Genomic DNA, 18,388 nt, shown 5'->3' on the forward strand with positions numbered 1-18,388 from the left:
CCTCTGCATGAAAAAGTTGCCCCTCAAGTCTCTTTTATATCTTTCCCCTCTCACCCTAAACCTGTGCCCTCTAGTTCTGGACTCACCCACCCCAGGGAAAAGACTTTGTCTATTTATCTTATCCATGCCCCTCATCATTTTATAGACCTCTATAAGGTCACCCCTCAGCCTCCGATGCTCCAGGGAAAACAGCCCTAGCCTATTCAACCTCTCCCTATAGCTCAAATCCTCCAACCCTGGCAACATCCTTGTAAATCTTTTCTGAACCCTTTCAATTTTCACGACATCTTTCCGATAGGAAGGAGACCAGAATTGCATGCCATATTCCAATAGTGGCCTGACCAATCACGTGGCATGCCTTAGAGTAGAGTAGGTCTTCCTGGCATTCTGGCCAATATCGATCCCTCAGCTAAGTTACACATATGTGGTCATTTACTTCATTGCTGTTAGCAAAATTTTGCTGTGCAGAATTTGATGTCAGTGACAATATTTCAAAATTCCTCTGCTGGCTGTGAAGTATTTTGGAAGGTATTGATGCAAGATTTTTGGTCACACGAATCTAGTAAAATGTACTCTATCATCCATAATAACACTAGCCCCCTGAGGAAATGACCACAAATACCCCCTTAGTGCCTAAGGTACTTGTGATATCTTTGCCAACAAAATAAGGTGACATTGTGCCATTGCGAATAAGCCTTGAGTCTGATTCTGCACAAATTAGTTCAACTTTCCATATTTCCCCACAGCAGGGGAAGGGAAAGAGGTTTATGCTGCTGATGACAAATCAACTACTCTCTTCTTTAGCTTTTAATTTTCTTTTTCAGATTTTGATTGTTTCGAAATAAATGGATTCCCAAAATTTGTTTGGCTAGTTTTCCATTTGGTGACGGCAAAATCATCATCTGTGTTTTCTTTAGCTTAAACTCTGAGAAATTTGGCCTCTTGAGGGAAATGTACTTTTGAATGTCGGGGCTTTCCATGGCTTTGATGTTTTTGACAGCAGGATATTGCTTGGGAGATCACTATGATTGTTTTATCCACTGGGAAGACATGATTTCCACACCAATGTCAGGAAAGTGTTGCCACTGGTGTTGGCGAGACATCAATTCAGCTAATTAAATGAAAGGAGTCCATTGAATCAAACAGGCCCCATTAAATTTTCAGCACACTCAAGTGACTTGTGAAGTTGTTGCTTGTGAGTCTTGATCAGAGATGTCTCTAAAGGAAACTAATAATGGAAATTGCTCATTAGGATCTGCAGTCTCAAACCTCTCGCTTGAAATCTTCCATTATTTATACTGTTTCTATTAGATTCTGGAGTATTAATCCATTTCAAACAGCAGAAATATAAGTCAAATTTGGAGGTGCAATAATCTTAAAATTCAACACAGTCCTCACCATCAGCAAAATAGCACATTAAATCAGAGATCCCTGGGAGATAGAAGTTAACAAATAAGCTCCAACAAAATACATAAAATCTTAGATGATTGTAACTGGCTCCAACAAGTGAATTTGTTTTAATTTTCTTTCAAATGTACATTATTTATGTGTATATATATATATACATTATTCATGTACACCTTGCACTCTTGGTCTATTCCCTAGACCTCCAACAAACTAGATACAGTGCATTGCTTGTTCAGCACAGACAATATTGAATGTCAGCTGCTAGCAAGCTTTAACATGATGCTTGTGTTCTGTATGCTTTATGAGCACACTGTGTCACCTCTTGTTTCCTTAGGCATTGACATACACACAAACTCTTAGGCGAAAGTAAATACTGCAGATGCTGGAGATTAGAACCAAGAGTGTGCTGGTGGAAAAGCACAGCCGTGCAGACAGCATCCGAGGAGCAGGAAAATCAAAAGCTCTTCATCAGGAATGAGGCTGAGAGCCTCGGGGGTGGAGAGGTAAATGGGAGGGGGGTGGAGCTGGGGTGAAGGTAGCTGAGAGTGCAATAGGTGGATGGAGGTGACAAGTCGGAAGGAAGGGTGGAGCGGATAGGTGGGAAGGAAGGTGGACAGATGCAGCGGGTCATGAGGATGGTGCGGAGCTGGAAGGTTGGAACTGAGGTAAGGTGGGGCGGGGGGCGGGGAAATGAGCAAACTGGTGAAGTCCACATTGATGCCATGGGGTTGGAGGGTCCTGAGGCGGAAGATGAGGTGTTCTCCCTCCAAGTGTTGGGTGGTGAGCGAGGCTGCTCTGATTCTACTCGACTGCCATTCTTCCTGGTCTCTAAAATCTCTAATTCATCCTTATCCTGGAGCAAGTCTCTCGTACTTTCATCAGCACCGTAATGTTTCACATGTACACTTCCACATATATACAAGTTATTCAGTACAATTCCCCCAAGTCATACTTCCCCCTCTCGATTCCGTAGCCTCCCATGTTTGCGCTGGCAGCCCCACTGATGCCAGAGTAGCGTCTGCATTTTCCAATACATTATCCCAACTATGACTCAATGGGCAGTCTCTGGCCTCAGAGTGTGCATGTCAACAATTCGGAGACCTCTTTTCAATTCACCTCCGGGATGTGGACATCGCTAGACAGACCAGCATTTATTGCCCATCCCTAGTTGCACTGAGAGCCATTAAGAGTAACCACATTGTTGTGGGTCTGGAGCCACATGTAGGCCAGACCAGGTAAGAATGACAGATTTCTCTCCCTCAAAAACATTAGTGAAATGGATGGATTTTTCCTGACAACCAACAATGGTTTCAAGGTCATCATTAGACCCTTAATTCTAGGTTCGTTTTCAAATTTAAATCCCAAAATCTGCCATGGCAGCACTTGTGCCTGGGACCCAGAACATTCGAGTCAAGAGTGTGGCCCTGGAAAAGCACAGCAGGTCAGGCAGCATCTGAGGAGCAGGAAAATCGACTTTTCGGGCAAAAGCCCTTCATCAGGAACAGAATATTAGCTGAGTTTCCAGATTAATAGTCTGGTGATAATGCCATCAGGCCATACCTAGAGTGATAATCCAATGCAGGACTGAGGGAGTGCTGCACTATTCCAGGTGCTGCCTTTCATATCAGACGTTAAAGACACATGCCCTATCAGATAGGTACATAGTGTCCAATGGCACTATATGAAGAAGAGCACGGGTACTCTCCCTGGTGTCCTGGCCCAGGACCATCATCACAAAAACAGATTATTTGGTCATTAGCACATTTGATATTTGTGCTGTTTGCAAATTGGCCACCATGTTCACTACGATGCAACAGTGACCACCATAGATATTTCATGGTTGTTAAAGCACTTTGGGGAGTTCTGTTTGTATGAATTGTGCTACAGAAATGAAAGCCTTACTTTTGCTTTATCAACACGTCCATGAGTCGTTTTTTTCTCCTTTGAGCCACTGTTCAACCACTGTGAGTGGGAGTGAAAGATGAAACATGGGGCACAGAGTTCTTGTTGGTGAAGGCAATTCAGATATGACAGCTATGCTTCAGGATTGAGATCGACCAGATACATCTGAGAACAGGATATTGAAGTCCATAATTAACATACTAATCTTGCATCTTTTCAGAATATTAAACACAGTCCAAAAATACCAATCAGTTAATGAATTGAACCCTATCCACAGAGCTTAAATAGATATTACAGTCCCCTGGGAGTCAGCTTCTTTTTTTCAAATCTCATTTGATTTCAAGTAATTTGATACTGGAATTATCCACCTGCAAACCAATATCTTCTAGTTTTACAAGCACTCAATGGAAAGCAGTGATATTAAGAGTCACATTTGTTCCAAATGACTGTGCTATTCCATTGGCAGGTTCAGAGTCCGTGAAAACTGACTGAGGGTTATTAGTATTCTGCCATCAAACTCTCAATGGCAAGGCATTAGCATTGATGGAAACACTTCTACTGGGGTTTATGAAGCAGTTTGTGATTTGCCGAAGGCTCAGCAAACATGTATCTCATTGCATTCACAATCATCACTGATTAACTGATTAGAACACAGAGGATAAACAACCCTAATATCCTCTTCGCATTGCAAATTCAACACTGAGACATTTCTTGAAGGGCGATGGTCATTTTAGTGGAGCAGCACTGTCAGGAATCTATTCTGTATTCCCGAAGATTGAGCTTCCAGGTAATCGACCACAGTTAGTTCATAAATCTAGAAAAGTGCTTCAGAATCATTGATCCCTTTGTGTGAGTCTTCATGCATCAGGGACACAGGAATGCGCTGACCTGTCATTGACAAAGGTAAAAACAATGACTGCAGATGCTGGAAACCAGATTCTGGATCAGTGGTGCTGGAAGAGCACAGCAATTAAGGCAGCATCCGATGAGCAGCGAAATCGATGTTTCGGGCAAAAGCCCTTCATCAGGAATAAAGGCAGAGAGCCTGAAGCGTGGAGAGATAAGCTAGAGGAGGGTGGGGGTGGGGGTGGGGGTGGGGGTGGGGAGAAAGTAGCATAGAGTACAATAGGTGAGTAGGGGAAGAGATGAAGGTGATAGGTCAGGGAGGAGAGGGTGGAGTGGATAGGTGGAAAAGGAGCTAGGCAGGTAGGACAAGTCCGGACAAGTCAAGGGGACAGTGCGGAGCTGGAAGTTTGAAACTAGGATGAGGTGGGGAAGGGGAAATGAGGAAGCTGTTGAAGTCCACATTGATGCCCTGGGGTTGAAGTGTTCCGAGGCGGAAGACGAGGCGTTCTTCCTCCAGGCGTCTGGTGGTGAGGGAGCGGCGGTGAAGGAGGCCCAGGACCTCCATGTCCTCAGCAGAGTGGGAGGGGGAGTTGAAATGTTGGGCCACGGGGCAGTTTGGTTGATTGATGCGGGTGTCTCGGAGATGTTCCCTAAAGCGCTCTGCTAGGAGGAGCCCAGTCTCCCCAATGTAGAGGAGACCGCATCGGGAGCAACGGATACAATAGATGATATTAGTGGATTTGCAGGTAAAACTTTGATGGATGTGGAAGGCTCCTTTAGGGCCATGGATAGAGGTGAGGAAGGAGGTGTGGGCACAGGTTTTACAGTTCTTGCGGAGGCAGGGGAAAGTGCCAGGATGGGAGGGTGCGTCGTAGGGGGGCGTGGACCTGACCAGATAGTCACGGAGGGAACGGTCTTTGCAGAAGGCGGAAAGGGGTGGGGAGGGAAATATATCCCTGGTGGTGGGGTCTGTTTGGAGGTGGCGGAAATGTCGGCGGATGATTTGGTTTATGCGGAGGTTTGTAGGGTGGAAGGTGAGCACCAGGGGCGTTCTGTCCTTGTTACGGTTGGAGGGGTGGGGTCTGAGGGCGGAGGTGCGGGATGTGGACGAGATGCGTTGGAGGGCATCTTTAACCACGTGGGAAGGGAAATTGCGGGCTCTGGTGTGTTCTATGGTGGAACTGGTCCTCCTGGGAGCAGATACGGCGGAGGCGGAGGAATTGGGAATACGGGATGGTATTTTTGCAAGAGATAGGGTGGGAAGAGGTGTAATCCAGGTAGCTGTGGGAGTCGGTGGGTTTGTAAAAAAAAGTCAGTGTCAAGTCGGTCGTCACTAATGGAGATAGAGAGGTCCAGGAAGGGGAGGGAGGTGTCAGAGATGGTCTAGGTAAATTTAAGGTCAGGGTGGAATGTGTTGGTGAAGTTGATGAATTGCTCAACCTCCTCGCGGGAGCACGAGGTGGCGCCAATGCAGTCATCAATATAGCAGAGGAAGAGATGGGGAGTGGTGCCGGTGTAATTACGGAAGATCAACTGTTCTACGTAGCCAACAAAGAGACAGGCATAGCTGGGGCCCATTCTTGTGCCCATGGCTACCCCTTTGGTCTGGAGGAAGTGGGAGGATTCAAAGGAGAAATTGTTAAGGGTGAGGACCACTTCGGCCAAACGAATGAGAGTGTCGGTGGAAGGGTACTGTTGGGGACGTCTGGAGAGGAAAAAACGGAGGGCTTGGAGGCCCTGGTCATGGCGGATGGAGGTGTAGAGGGATTGGATATCCATGGTGAAGATGAGGCGTTGGGGGCCGGGGAAACGGAAGTCTTGGAGGAGGTGGAGGGCATGGGTGGTGTCTCGAACGTATGTGGGGAGTTCCTGGACTAGGGGGGATAGGACAGTGTCGAGGTAGGTAGAGATGAGTTCAGTGGGGCAGGAGCATGCTGAGGCAATGGGTCGGCCAGGGTGGTCAGGTTTGTGGATCTTGAGAAGGAGGTAGAACCGGGCAGTGCGGGGTTCCCGGACTATGAGGTTGGAAGCTGTGGGTGGGAGATCTCCTGAGGTGATGAGGTTCTCTATGGTCTGGGAGATGATGGTTTGGTGATGGGGAGTGGGGTCATGGTCGAGGGGGCAGAAGGAAGAGGTGTCCTCGAGTTGGCATTTGGCTTCAGCGGTGTAGAGGTCAGTGCACCAGACTACCACTGCGCCCCCTTTATCTGCTGGCTTAATGGTGAGGTTGGGATTAGAGCAGAGGGATTGGAGGGTTGCGCGCTGTGAGGGTGAGAGGTTGGAGTGGGGGAGGTTGCTCAGCACTGGAGTACCTGCAAATTCCAGGTTGCATGATTACAACTGGCAAGAAGTGAACTCTGCGCTGATATCTAATGTCAAATACGGAAATGGTTTTGCGGTATTTCGGCATCAATTACACGTTGTGTGCTGTTATCAGAACTACTAAAGAGGCTACTGGTTTGAAATCAGTCACCCATCAGTCTGCGACGCCGAAGGGACACTTTCACGAAATCACTGAATGAGTGATTGGGAGACGGGTATAGTGGAATCGTGCAGTTGCAAATACATGATTCGCAAGTGGAATGGACAAGACTCCCTATCAGAACAGTAATCTTCCACGACTTTAATTGTACACTTGTGGTGTACTGAGCTCTGAGCTAGGTGCATTATAACATCTCAGAACAAGTTGCTGAAACATTTCTTAATTCTAATCTTGGACTTGATTTCAGAGTCCACGTCCAGATGTCTATTACACTGTACATGACTTTCTGTTCCTGGATTAAATTTCTGCCTGTGTTTTATTCCTACGAACAACCTATTCTGTGTGTAAACCAGCTATCAATTCCAAATATGCAATGTATGAAGCGCCTGAACCCTCTGTTATGTTAAAGTCTGTATTTCAATCTCTGATTTCTATTCTACATAGAAACTATCTGAAATCCCCATTCAGATCACTGCTTATTACTGACTCCCATTTATTCTTTATTTTAAATTTAAACCAGCCTCTGGCATGCTCGTTTCAAAGAATTATCACAGAATCATTACAGCATAGAAACAGGACAATCAGCCCATCTAATTTCTTATGAGCAAATCATCTGAATTCTTTTTAACTCACTCCCTGGTATCCATTGCTCCCTAAATCCTCCAACCTCTCCATGTTAACTCATGCATTCGATTTTCTACATGAAAGGCATCTCTATTAAATTCTACTTTGTAACTCATTTTGTTATATTTTGGCACCAGGAATGGAGACACTTTTCACTGTATTCCTACACTTGAATACAAGTGACAATAAAACCTAAATCTAAATATCCATTCTTCTGTCTGTGAATCATCAGATGCTCTTTGTCTGGTTGGAGTTGGTAACCTGGTCCCATGATCTCCCACTGATTTCATTGAATAGGTATGGGAGCAGGACACTGTAGATAATACACAGAGGCTGTCATAGTGATCAGAATGGAGGGTTACAGTTTGCTGAGTTCGACAGAAGCCGCATTCAAAGCAAGAGCAGGAGATTCCCACCCAGTGGGTGAGCAAAAGTTCTGATCATGTATTATAGAATCCCTACAGTGTGGAAACAGGCCTTTCGTCCCAACAAGTCCACACCAACCCTCTGAAGAGTAACCCTCCCAGACCCATTCCGCTATCCTATTATGCTATATTTATCCCTGATAAATGTACCTAACCTACACATCCCTGAGCACTATGGGTAATTTAGCACAGCCAATTTACCTAACATGCACATCTTTGGACTGTGAGAGGAAACCGGAGCACTAGGAGGAAACCCACGCAGACAAGGGGAGAACGTGCAAACTCCTCACAGACAGTCACCTGAGGCAAGCATCAAACCCAGGTTCCTGACGCTGTGAGGCAGCAGTGCTAACCACTGACCCACGGGCTGCCAGTGTATGGGTATGGTGGTATTGCAGGGTTGTGGGAATTGGTTGGCAAAGTTGGGTTGGTGGGGTGTCAAGGCTGGACGGTCCGTTGGGGTTAGGTGGACATGTCGAGGTGGCGTGGATCACTTGAGGGCACATCAGAGGAGTGAATGTTGGAGGTCTGGTCAGTGAGGTTGGAATATTGGGGGTCAGTTTGGAAGTGGGGTTGGGCAAAGTCATGTGGGGAAGGGGCTGTGGGTGAACAGGGAGAGGTAAGAGAGATGAGTGGACTGTTAGTCCATATGGTAGGCGAGTGTATTAATGGTCACCTGGGAGGTTAATTTTATTAATCAATCCCTTGAACCTTGCTTGGCTGACTATTCAGGGAAATAAGTCAGAATCCTCTGCTTCTAACTCAAGAGGTTTATCAGAGGGTTCCTGATATAATTGCCCATTGGAAATATCAGCTTCTTGGGCAACTGCAGTAGTGTGAGCAAACTGGGACTTCTGCAAGTTTACGATGCAGCAATAATGTTCCTGAGAGATGATCTGGACCCATGATTACATTGGTTGTAGACGTTCTCCAGTACTTCACTGAAGAAGCATGGTTCATATGAGGAGCTGTTACTCTATTCAGTGTCTACACATGTGTACTTTCTGTCTGAACTGAACCATTAGGAGCAGGCACCTAGCTCTTCTTGCATCAGATATACATAACACCATTAGACCATGAGATATGGGAGTAGAATTAGGCCATTTGGCCCATCCACACTCCTCCACCAATGAATCATGGCTAGTATGTTTCTCAACCCCACTCTCTTGCCTTCTCCCCATAACCCTTCATCCCCTCACTAATCATCCATCTCTGTCTTAAATACTCTCAACGACGTGGCCTCTACAGCCTCCTGTGACAATGAGTTCCACAGATTAACCACTCCCTGGCTAATGAAATTCCTCTTCATCTCAGTTCTAAAGGATTCTCCCTTCACTCTGTGGCTGCACCTTTGGGCCCTAGTCTCTCCTAGTCATGGAAACATCTCTCCATGCTCACTCTGTCCAGGTCTTTCAGTATTAACACCTCTGGGACACCCGGACCAATCAACCCAAACACCCTGTAGCCCAACACTTTAACTCCCCCTCCCACTCCACCAAGGACATGCAGGTCCTTGGACTCCTCCATCGCCAGACCATGGCAACACGACAGTTGGAGGAAGAGTGTCTCATCTTCTGCCTGGGAACCCTCCAACCACAAGGGATGAACTCAGACTTCTCCAGTTTCCTCATTTCCCCTCCCCCCACAAGGGATGGGACTAGATTGGGTTGGGATACCTGGTCGACATGGACTAGTTGGACCGAAGGGTCTGTTTCCATGTTGTAGATCTCTATGTCTCAGTCAAATCCCTCGAACTCAGCACTGCCTTCCTAACCTGCAATCATTTTCCTGACCTCTCCGCCCACACCCCACTCCGGCCTATCACCCTCACCTTGACCTCCCTCCACCTATCGCATTTCCAAAGCCCCTCCCCCAAGTCCCTCCTCCCTACCTTTTATCTTAGCCTGCTGGACACACTTTCCTCATTCCTGAAGAAGGGCTTATGCCCGAAACGTCGATTCTCCTGCTCCTTGGATGCTACCTGACCTGCTGCGCTTTTCCAGCAACACATTTTCAGCTCTGATCTCCAGCATCTGCAGCCCTCACTTTCTCTCTCAGTATTCAGTAAGTTTCAATTAGGTTCCCCCACATCCTTCTAAACTTGATTTTGTACAGACCCAGAGTTCTCAACTGCTCCTCATTTGACAAGCCCTTTATCCTTGAGCTCATTCTTCTCGATCTCCTCTGGACCTCCTCCACCGCCAGAATATCCTTCTATGTCAACATTGCACTTGCTTTCTTAAGTGCCAACTGAACCTGCATGTTAACCTTAACAGAATCCTGACTAAGGGAACTAGAGGGCATAGGTTTAGGGTGAGAGGAGAAAGATATAAAAAAGACCTAAGGAGCCTTACATGGAGAGGCTGGTACGTGTATGGAATGAGCTGCCAGAGGAAGTGTTAGAGGCTGGAACAATTGCAACATTTAAAAGGCATTTGGATGGGTATATGAATAGGAAGGGTTTGGAGGGATATGGGCCGGGTGCTGACAGATGGGACTAGATTGGGTTGGGATACCTGGTCGACATGGACTAGTTGGACCGAAGGGTCTGTTTCCATGTTGTAGATCTCTATGACTCCCAAGTCCCTTTGTACTTCGGATTTCTGAAGCCTTTCCTCATTTAGAAAATAACCTACCCGAAAGATGATGCAAGGCTTTAAATGGCTGCTGCCTCTATAAGATTCTACTTTGTAACTCATTTCAATATATCCATCCCCCTGTTTGTGAAGCATCAGATGCTCCAGGTTTGGTTGGAGTTAGTAAATTGGTCCCATTTCTCTCACATTTACTCAGAGGTAGTTAGGTTTTAAGGAATGCCTTAAAGGTGGAGAGTCTTAAAAAAGGTGCTGTGGTCTAGGGATTGATTTCCAGAGCTCAAGGCCTAGATGACAAAAGGTGTGGCTATCAAAGGGATTGGAAGTTCTCAAGATGCTAGAAATAGGGGAGAATTGATGTCCGAATGATGTAGGGTTAGAGCAGGTTAAAGAGATAGGGAGAGGGGAGGCTGTAGAGAAATTTGAAAATAAGTAAGAGAAGGTAGCCCACTATATTTTTAATGAAAGGGATGCTGCCTGTTTTAAAATGTATTTGCCGTACAGTTTCCCCTTAAATGTTCAAATTTTGGCAGGATCACAATGCATGAGACAAATGCTGACCCCAAAACGCCATTCTGGCTTTCGGATTCTTCGTTCTTCGGTGCTTCTGGATCTCCCCGATGTCCTTTGACGTGATTTTGCTGTCACTTTAATCTAACAAGTGCAGCCCCCACGTTAATTTTCTCGCAGATGATAAATCTGAAATGCAGCAGTCGTGCAACACCTACAGTTTCCATGAGGGGGCAGCAGAACCCCTTCTGGTCAGCAATTGCAGATAAATAAAGAGAAACTGCGCAAATATTCATCCGGTCACGCAACATGTGCGGAGAGCAAACGAGATGGTTACCGTCTGGAGCTTGTGGCCTCTTACTGTACATAACTGTATTTCACTACACACAGAGAAATGTCAGTAACAAAGCACTAGCCTGTTCACCAGAGGCACTGCATTGAAAAGAATATTCCAATTATTGTCCCAAAATATCCTGGAGTGATCACCTTGAGTCACCTCAAAGTTATTTTTAGTGAAGGCTGGCAAATTAACATGCAAATACTCAGCCTGATAATACAGGGCTTCCTGACTTATCTAAAACCAGACAGTGTGCCCGTAGCTTCTGTACAGGGATGGGGTATACAGTACATCAATACCAAAGGGTGAAAATGCATTGTGAGACTATTTTTAACACAGTTGTAGCAAACTCCTCTCTTTTGACGCTCTTCCGTGTTGCAGGGTCTAATGGCTGCTGCCTCCAGCCTTTTAAATGAAAGGCAAATACATCAGCTCTCACAAGGTGAGCCACAGCATAAAAATGCACTGCTCTAACTACAGACTTTCAGTTGCTTTCATTGCTCATGTAGTGGGGGAGGAGAGCTGCACTCTCTTCCTCCTGACCAAGTTTACACATGACTGAGCAGAGACTTTCACTTCTGTGGGGAGGCTGGAGAAGCAGCAGAGGTGAAGGGAGGGATTAAAGAGAAAAATGTTCAAGTCCAAGAGCATTTTTGACAAGGGGCAAAGAGGAGAGATACTCTCCTTGAGTGCTGACAGTTGTTACAACTCTGCCTGATTTGGAGCAGTAGGGAAATAGGCTTAGGTTTTACCCAGTAGGCCAGAAAACCGATCTCTCAAGTACTGACCTAAGACAGCGTGTGTGTGTGTGGTCACTGCAGTGTCCAGCAAACTCTAGGAAGCAGTTGCTTCTCTTGGTTGCATGTACATCTTTACTGCTCAGGAATGAAGCTGCTTCCAGTCAGTCTGTTCCCAAAGCCGTCGTTTGAGCAGGTCACCTTTTCCCATTCCTTTTTCTTTCCTGAAAAAAAAATTCAACAGATCTCCCCAGAGGCCACAAGGGATTTATCCAGTTTGCAAAATGGGTCAAAGACAACAAAATTATAAACGAGGAGGCACGGGATATCGCCTGCCAGCTTGCTATCAGTGCCAATTTTTTTTTTAAATTTCTAGAATATACTTTATTCATAAAATAATAATTTGATGGTCTGTACAGTTGATCATGCCATACACACAAATTCTGATCTCTGTGTGCAAATGTTTATCATTCATGTATACAGGTCTGTACATTTATCAATCATATATCCACATATTTAGCTGAGGCGTCAGCAGAGCCCAAAAGACTGCGTGGGCCCCCTGTTCTTCATAGGCAGGCAGATGTTACACGGTGGTCTTTCCCCACCACACCTTGGCGGCAACTACCCCAAGCTTCAGCGCGTCCCTCAACACAGTCCTGGACCTTGGAATGTGCCAGTCTGCAACACTCAGTTGGGGTCAACTCCTTCAGCTGGAGTATCAACAGGTTTCAGACCGCCCAGAGAGTGTCCTTCAGAGTTGATGATCCTCCAGGCACAGTTGATGTTCGTCTTGGTGTGCGTCCCGGGGAACAGGCCGTAGAGCACGGAGTCCTGCATCACAGCGCTGCTCGGGACGAACCTCGCCAAACACCACTGCATTCCTCTCCAGACTTCTTCTGCGTAGGCACATTCCAGAAGGAGGTGTGTGATAGTCTCGTCCCCCCCGCAGCTGCTTCGAGGGCAGCTATCAGTGCCAACTCACCCAATTACACAGGGAGTATGGTGCTTATCAGCTGATCAAAAGGATGTTTTTCCATTTGCAGTTTTACCTGGCTCACCCTCAGTTCTAATACTGTTACTCGATAGTTACCCAACTATCTGTGCAACTTCAGAAGCTCATTTAATTGGATTGCTGAATTGTGCTATCATCTCAAATGAAAAAAAGATTTGTACAAACCATCTAAGGAACCAGACTTTATACTTGCAATAAGTTCCTGTATGCTAATGCAGATGGTCAGCTGTTTAAATGAGTCGAGACAGATGTACAGCATGGAAACAGACCCTTCGGTCCAACCCGTCCATGCCGACCAGATATCCCAACCCAATCTAGTCCCACCTGCCAGCGCCCAGCCCATATCCCTCCAAACCCTTCCTATTCATATACCCATCCAAATGCCTCTTAAATGTTGCAATTGTACCAGCCTCCACCACATCCTCTGGCAGCTCATTCCATACACTTACCACCCTCTGCATGAAAAAGTTGCCCCTTAGGTCTCTTATATCTTTCCCCTCTCACCCTAAACCTATGCCCCTTAGTTCTGGACTCCAACCCCAGGGAAAAGACTTTGTCTATTTATCCTATCCATGCCCCTCAAATTTTGTAAACCTCTATAAGGTCACCCCTCAGCCTCCGATGCTCCAGGGAAAACAGTCCCAGCCTGTTCAGCCTCTCCCTGTAGCTCAGATCCTTCAACCCTGGCAACATCCTTGTAAATCTTTTCTGAACCCTTTCAAGTTTCACAACATCTTTCCGATAGGAAAGAGACCAGAATTGCACGCAATATTCCAACAGTGGCCTAACCAATGTCCTGTACAGCCACAACATGACCTCCCAACTCCTGTACTCAATACTCTGACCAATAAAGGAAAGCATACCAAATGCCTTCTTCACTATCCTATCTACCTGCAACTCCACTTTCAAGGAGCTATGAACCTGTTGGTCCCTTTGTTCAGCAACACTCCCTAGGACCTTACCATTAAGTGTATAAATCCTGCTAAGATTTGCTTTCCCAAAATGCAGCACCTCGCATTTATCGGAATTAAACTCCATCTGCCACTTCTCAGCCCATTGGCCCATCTGGTCCAGATCCTGTTGTAATCTGAGGTAACCCTCTTTGCTGTCCACTACCCCTCCAATTTTGGTTTCATCTGCAAACTTACTAACTGTACCTCTTATGCTCGCATCCAAATCATTTATGTAAATGACAAAAAGTAGAGGGCCCAGCACTAATCCTTGTGGCACTCCACTGGTCACAGGCCTCCAGTCTGAAAAACAACACTCCACCACCACCCTCTGTCTTCTTCCTTTGAGCCAGTTCTGTATCCAAATGGCTAGTTCTCCCTGTATTCCATGAGATCTAACCTTGCTAATCAGTCTCCCATAGGTAACCTTGTCGAACACCTTACTGAAGTTTATAGACCACATCTACAGCTCTGCCCTCATCAATCTTCTTTGTTACTTCTTCAAAAAACTTAATCAAGTTTGAGAGACACAATTTCCCATGCACAAAGCCATGTTGACTATCCCGAATCAGTCCTTGCCTTTCCAAATACGTGTACATCCTGACACTCAGGATTCCCTCCAACAACTTACCCACCACGGAGGTCAGGCTCACTGGACTATAATTCCCTGGCTTGTCTTGATCACCCTCCTTAGACAGCGGCACTACGTTTGCCAACCTCCAGTCTTCCGGCAACTCACCTATGACTATCGATGATACAAATATCTCAGCAAAAGGCCCAGCAATCACTTCTCTAGCTTCCCACAGAGTTCTCAGGTACATCTGATCAGGTCCTGGGGATTTATCCACCTTTAACTGTTTCAGGTCATCCAGCACTTCCTCCACTATAATCTGGACATTTTGCAAGATGTCACCATCTATTTCCCTACAGTCTATATCTTCCATATCCTTTTCCACAGTAAATACTGATGCAAAATATTCATTTAGTATCTCCCCCATTTTCTGTGGCTCCACACAAAGGCCACCTTGCTGATCTTTGAGGGGCCCTATTCTCACTAGTTACCCTTTTGCCCTTAATGTATTTGTAAAACCCTTTTGGATTCTCCTTAACTCTATTTGCCAAAGCTATCTCATGTCCCCTTTTTGCCCTCCTGATTTCCCTCTTAAGTATACTCCTACTGTCTTTATACTCTAAGGATTCACTCAAATCTATCCTGTCTATACCGGTCATATGCTTCCTTCTTTTTCTTAACCAAACCCTCAATTTCTTTAGTCATCCAGCATTCCCTATACCTACCAGCCTTCCCTTTCACCCTAACAGGAATATTGCTTTCTCTGGATTCTTGTTATCTCATTTCTGAATGCTTCCTATTTTCCAGCCATCCCTTTACCTGCAAACATCTGCCTCCAATCAGCTTTTGAAAGTTCTTGCCTAATACCATCAATGTTGGCCTTTCTCCAGTTTAGAACTTCAACTTTTAGATCTCGTCTATCCTGTTCCATCACTATTTTAAAACTAATAGAATTATGGTCACTGGCTCCAAAGTGCTCCCCAATGACACCTCGGTCACCTGCCCTGCCTTATTTCCTTATAAGCATAGAAAATTAAGGGACTTTCTATTCATTCTCTATGGATGTCACATGATACAATTTTTGTAACCCATCAATAATTAGGGTAACTAGATAAGGCTGTGTTATCTAAAATCACCTTTTATGTTGCTAATTGGGATTAAATCAGATAACCTGTGGTCATACATAGACCACAATCATGTCCTGTTTATTCCAAGCCTCTTTATTTGTCGTACGAACCTGACTTACCCAAGAAGTATTTTTAGCAGATGACACATCCGCTTTATAAATGTTTGCTTACCCAGAACAGAAGACAGAAAGAAGAGATTAAGTGCCCACAGGTTCCTGCTTCTGTTACTGTTGCTTTAGTCTTCAGCCCACCTTATTTCGGGAAACAGGAACAGCTGCCTCTGAGTCATCAAGTGGTTGTTTCCAGTTCACAAACATCAGGGAGAAGCCGAGGATTCATTAGGTGTCTTAAAGGGGCACTGTCCTCTTAGGTTTGGACATCAACAGGGCAATAGACGTTGATGTCTGCTGACAGTGAGGCTGGCACACAGCACGTTTCACTCCTAGTTTCTTCTCTATTGCCCCTTGTGCCTTTTCCAAGCTCATTTTATCCTTAACTTACAATCATAGATTCCCTACAGTATGGAAGAAGCAGGCCATTCAGCCCATTAAGTCCACGTCAACCCTCCAAAGAGGATCATACCCAGTCTCATCCCATCCCTGTAAACCTACATTTCCCATGGCTAATCCACATATCTTTGGACTGTGGGGAAAAAACTAGAGCACCTGGAGGAAACCCACGCAAACACAGGGTGAATATACAAACTCCAGACAGACTGGAACTCCACACAGACAGTTGCCGGAGACTGGACTTCCAGGTCCTTGGTGTTGTGAGGCAGTGGAGATAACTACTGAGCCACTGTACTATTCACTGCTTTGTACTGCTCCCACTAAACAGCAATCCCTTCCTGGTTGTCATGTTAGCTGATATTGTAAAGAGGTTCGCTCCCTCCAAGTCCAGTCCTGCTCATCTTCTGGTTGAGATTGTATGATTAAAGTGGCAGGTAACTATCTTCACAGAATTTGTGGTGCACAGCAGCAAACATTGCTAAATTCATCCAGCTGAGGACTTTAGTGTTTCTAATTAGGTGACAGTAATTTTGTTTAAAATCAAAGCCAGAATTTTAGTGATTAGTGTGAAGCATTGTGTAGTGTTGTGAAGACTAGTGCGTTAGGATGAAGCTTTATAGAGACAACACAACAAAAATTTGAGGTTCAGCAGAGTAACTTGCAGAAATATTTATGTATTCTACACAAACTATGCAGATTTCCTCAGGAGATGATGACTTAGCTGACTCCTGAAAATTCACCAATCTTTGCATATAGTCCAAACTATAAATGATGTGAATGTGCGCACTGTGGCAATGAAACCCAACAGAGGAAAGGTTTTACTTTGCATCATGCCTGTACCTGACCTGAAGATATTTAATATCACAATGTAGAGGATGTTTGGCTGTGTGTTTTGTGAAGAAAAACACTAAAAATAATTCCCAGAAGGAACTGGGCTAAAGGTTGATTTGTCCTGAATCAGTTGATCTCAGCTAGGTTAGCAGGAATGAAGTACAGTTGGGCTCAGGACCATTGGCTAAAGAGGAGTGGGGAAGGGTGATGGAGGTAGAAAAACAGTTCTTGGTAAGAGAAGGACTTCGCCCATGTTGTTTCTCTTGGATTTAGAATCATAGAGATGTACAGCATGGAAACAGATCCTTCAGTCCAACTCGTCCGTGCCGATCAGATGTGCCAACCTAATCTAATCCTATTGGTCCTGAATGTCTCCTCTCCTGCTTGCTTCTCCTCTCTCAGGAGATCATCCAGCTGCTGGATTGAATTGAATGATATTATTCCAACCACAAGACATAGGAGCCATGTAGCCTATTGAATCTGCTCAGGCATTCAATGAGATCATAGCTGCTCTGGTATTCCTCAATGCCAACATCCTGCCTTTTCCCCATAATCCTCAGTTCACTTACTGATTACAAATCTGCCTATTTCAGTGGTGAATATTCTTAATGACATCACCTTTCAGCCCTCTGCAAGCAAATATTTCTCCTAATTTTTATCTTAAATGGGTGATCCTTTGCTCTGATCATAGACTCACTCACAAGGGGAAACAAGCACCCACCCTGTCAAGTCCTCAAAGCACTTTATATATTTCAATAAGGTTGACTTTCATGCTTCTAAACTCCAATGAGTGCAAGCCCAACCTATTCAGTCTCAATCCCTCCATTCCTGGAATCTAGTGAACTTTTTCTAGACTACCTCCAGTGCAAGTATATTGTTCCTTAAATAAACTATGCGCAATGTTCCAAGTGTGGTTGGACTAGTGCTTTAGATAGTTTTAGCAAGGCTTCCCTGTTTTTATACTCCATACTGCTTTCCCTATTATCCATTGAACTCAAATTATAACTTTTTGTGATTCATGTATGATGGCACCCAAATTCTTCTGTGCTGCAGCTTTCATCAATTCAACAATACTCAGCTCTGGTATTCTTCCTGCCAAAGTGGAGAAAGTGAGGTCTGCAGACGCTGGAGATCAAAGCTGAAACTTTATTGCTGGAACAGCACAGCAGGTCAGGCAGCATCTAGGGAACAGAAGATTCGACGTTTCGGGCACATGCCCTTCTTCCTGCCAAAGTGCATAACCTCACATTATTCCACATTATATTCCATACACCAATTTTTTGCCCGCTGAACCTGTTCAAGTTCCTCCATGGAATTGGTGTCATCTATTCACTGTTCGCCCTCATTTTGTGTCATTTGCAAACTTAGTAACAGTACATTCACTTCTGTCATCCAAGTCAGTTAATAAATGTTGCAAATAATTATGGCCCCAGCGCTGATCCCTGATTCTACATTACCATCTTCAAAATGCCCAGTCGTCCCATTCCAACTCTCACTTCTATTAGAACATAGAACAATACAGCA

The 18,388-nt window shown here is 45.2% G+C and overlaps 1 long non-coding RNA gene across 1 annotated transcript; it reads right to left on the reverse strand.

Moving 5' to 3' along the window:
* Positions 1–219: 219 nt before the first annotated feature.
* Positions 220–15,785, reverse strand: LOC122551353 (uncharacterized). Its single transcript, XR_006312081.2, has 4 exons — positions 15,696–15,785; positions 11,916–12,088; positions 3,310–3,474; positions 220–1,228 (listed from the first exon to the last, which is right to left on the reverse strand). It is a non-coding gene; the product is annotated as an uncharacterized LOC122551353 (long non-coding RNA).
* Between the last annotated feature and the right edge of the window lie 2,603 nt (positions 15,786–18,388).

This window comes from Chiloscyllium plagiosum, unplaced genomic scaffold (assembly GCF_037043375.1).
Source record: "Chiloscyllium plagiosum isolate Xiang-an unplaced genomic scaffold, Cpla_swu_hap1 HiC_scaffold_7, whole genome shotgun sequence".
Taxonomy (NCBI): domain Eukaryota; kingdom Metazoa; phylum Chordata; class Chondrichthyes; order Orectolobiformes; family Hemiscylliidae; genus Chiloscyllium; species Chiloscyllium plagiosum.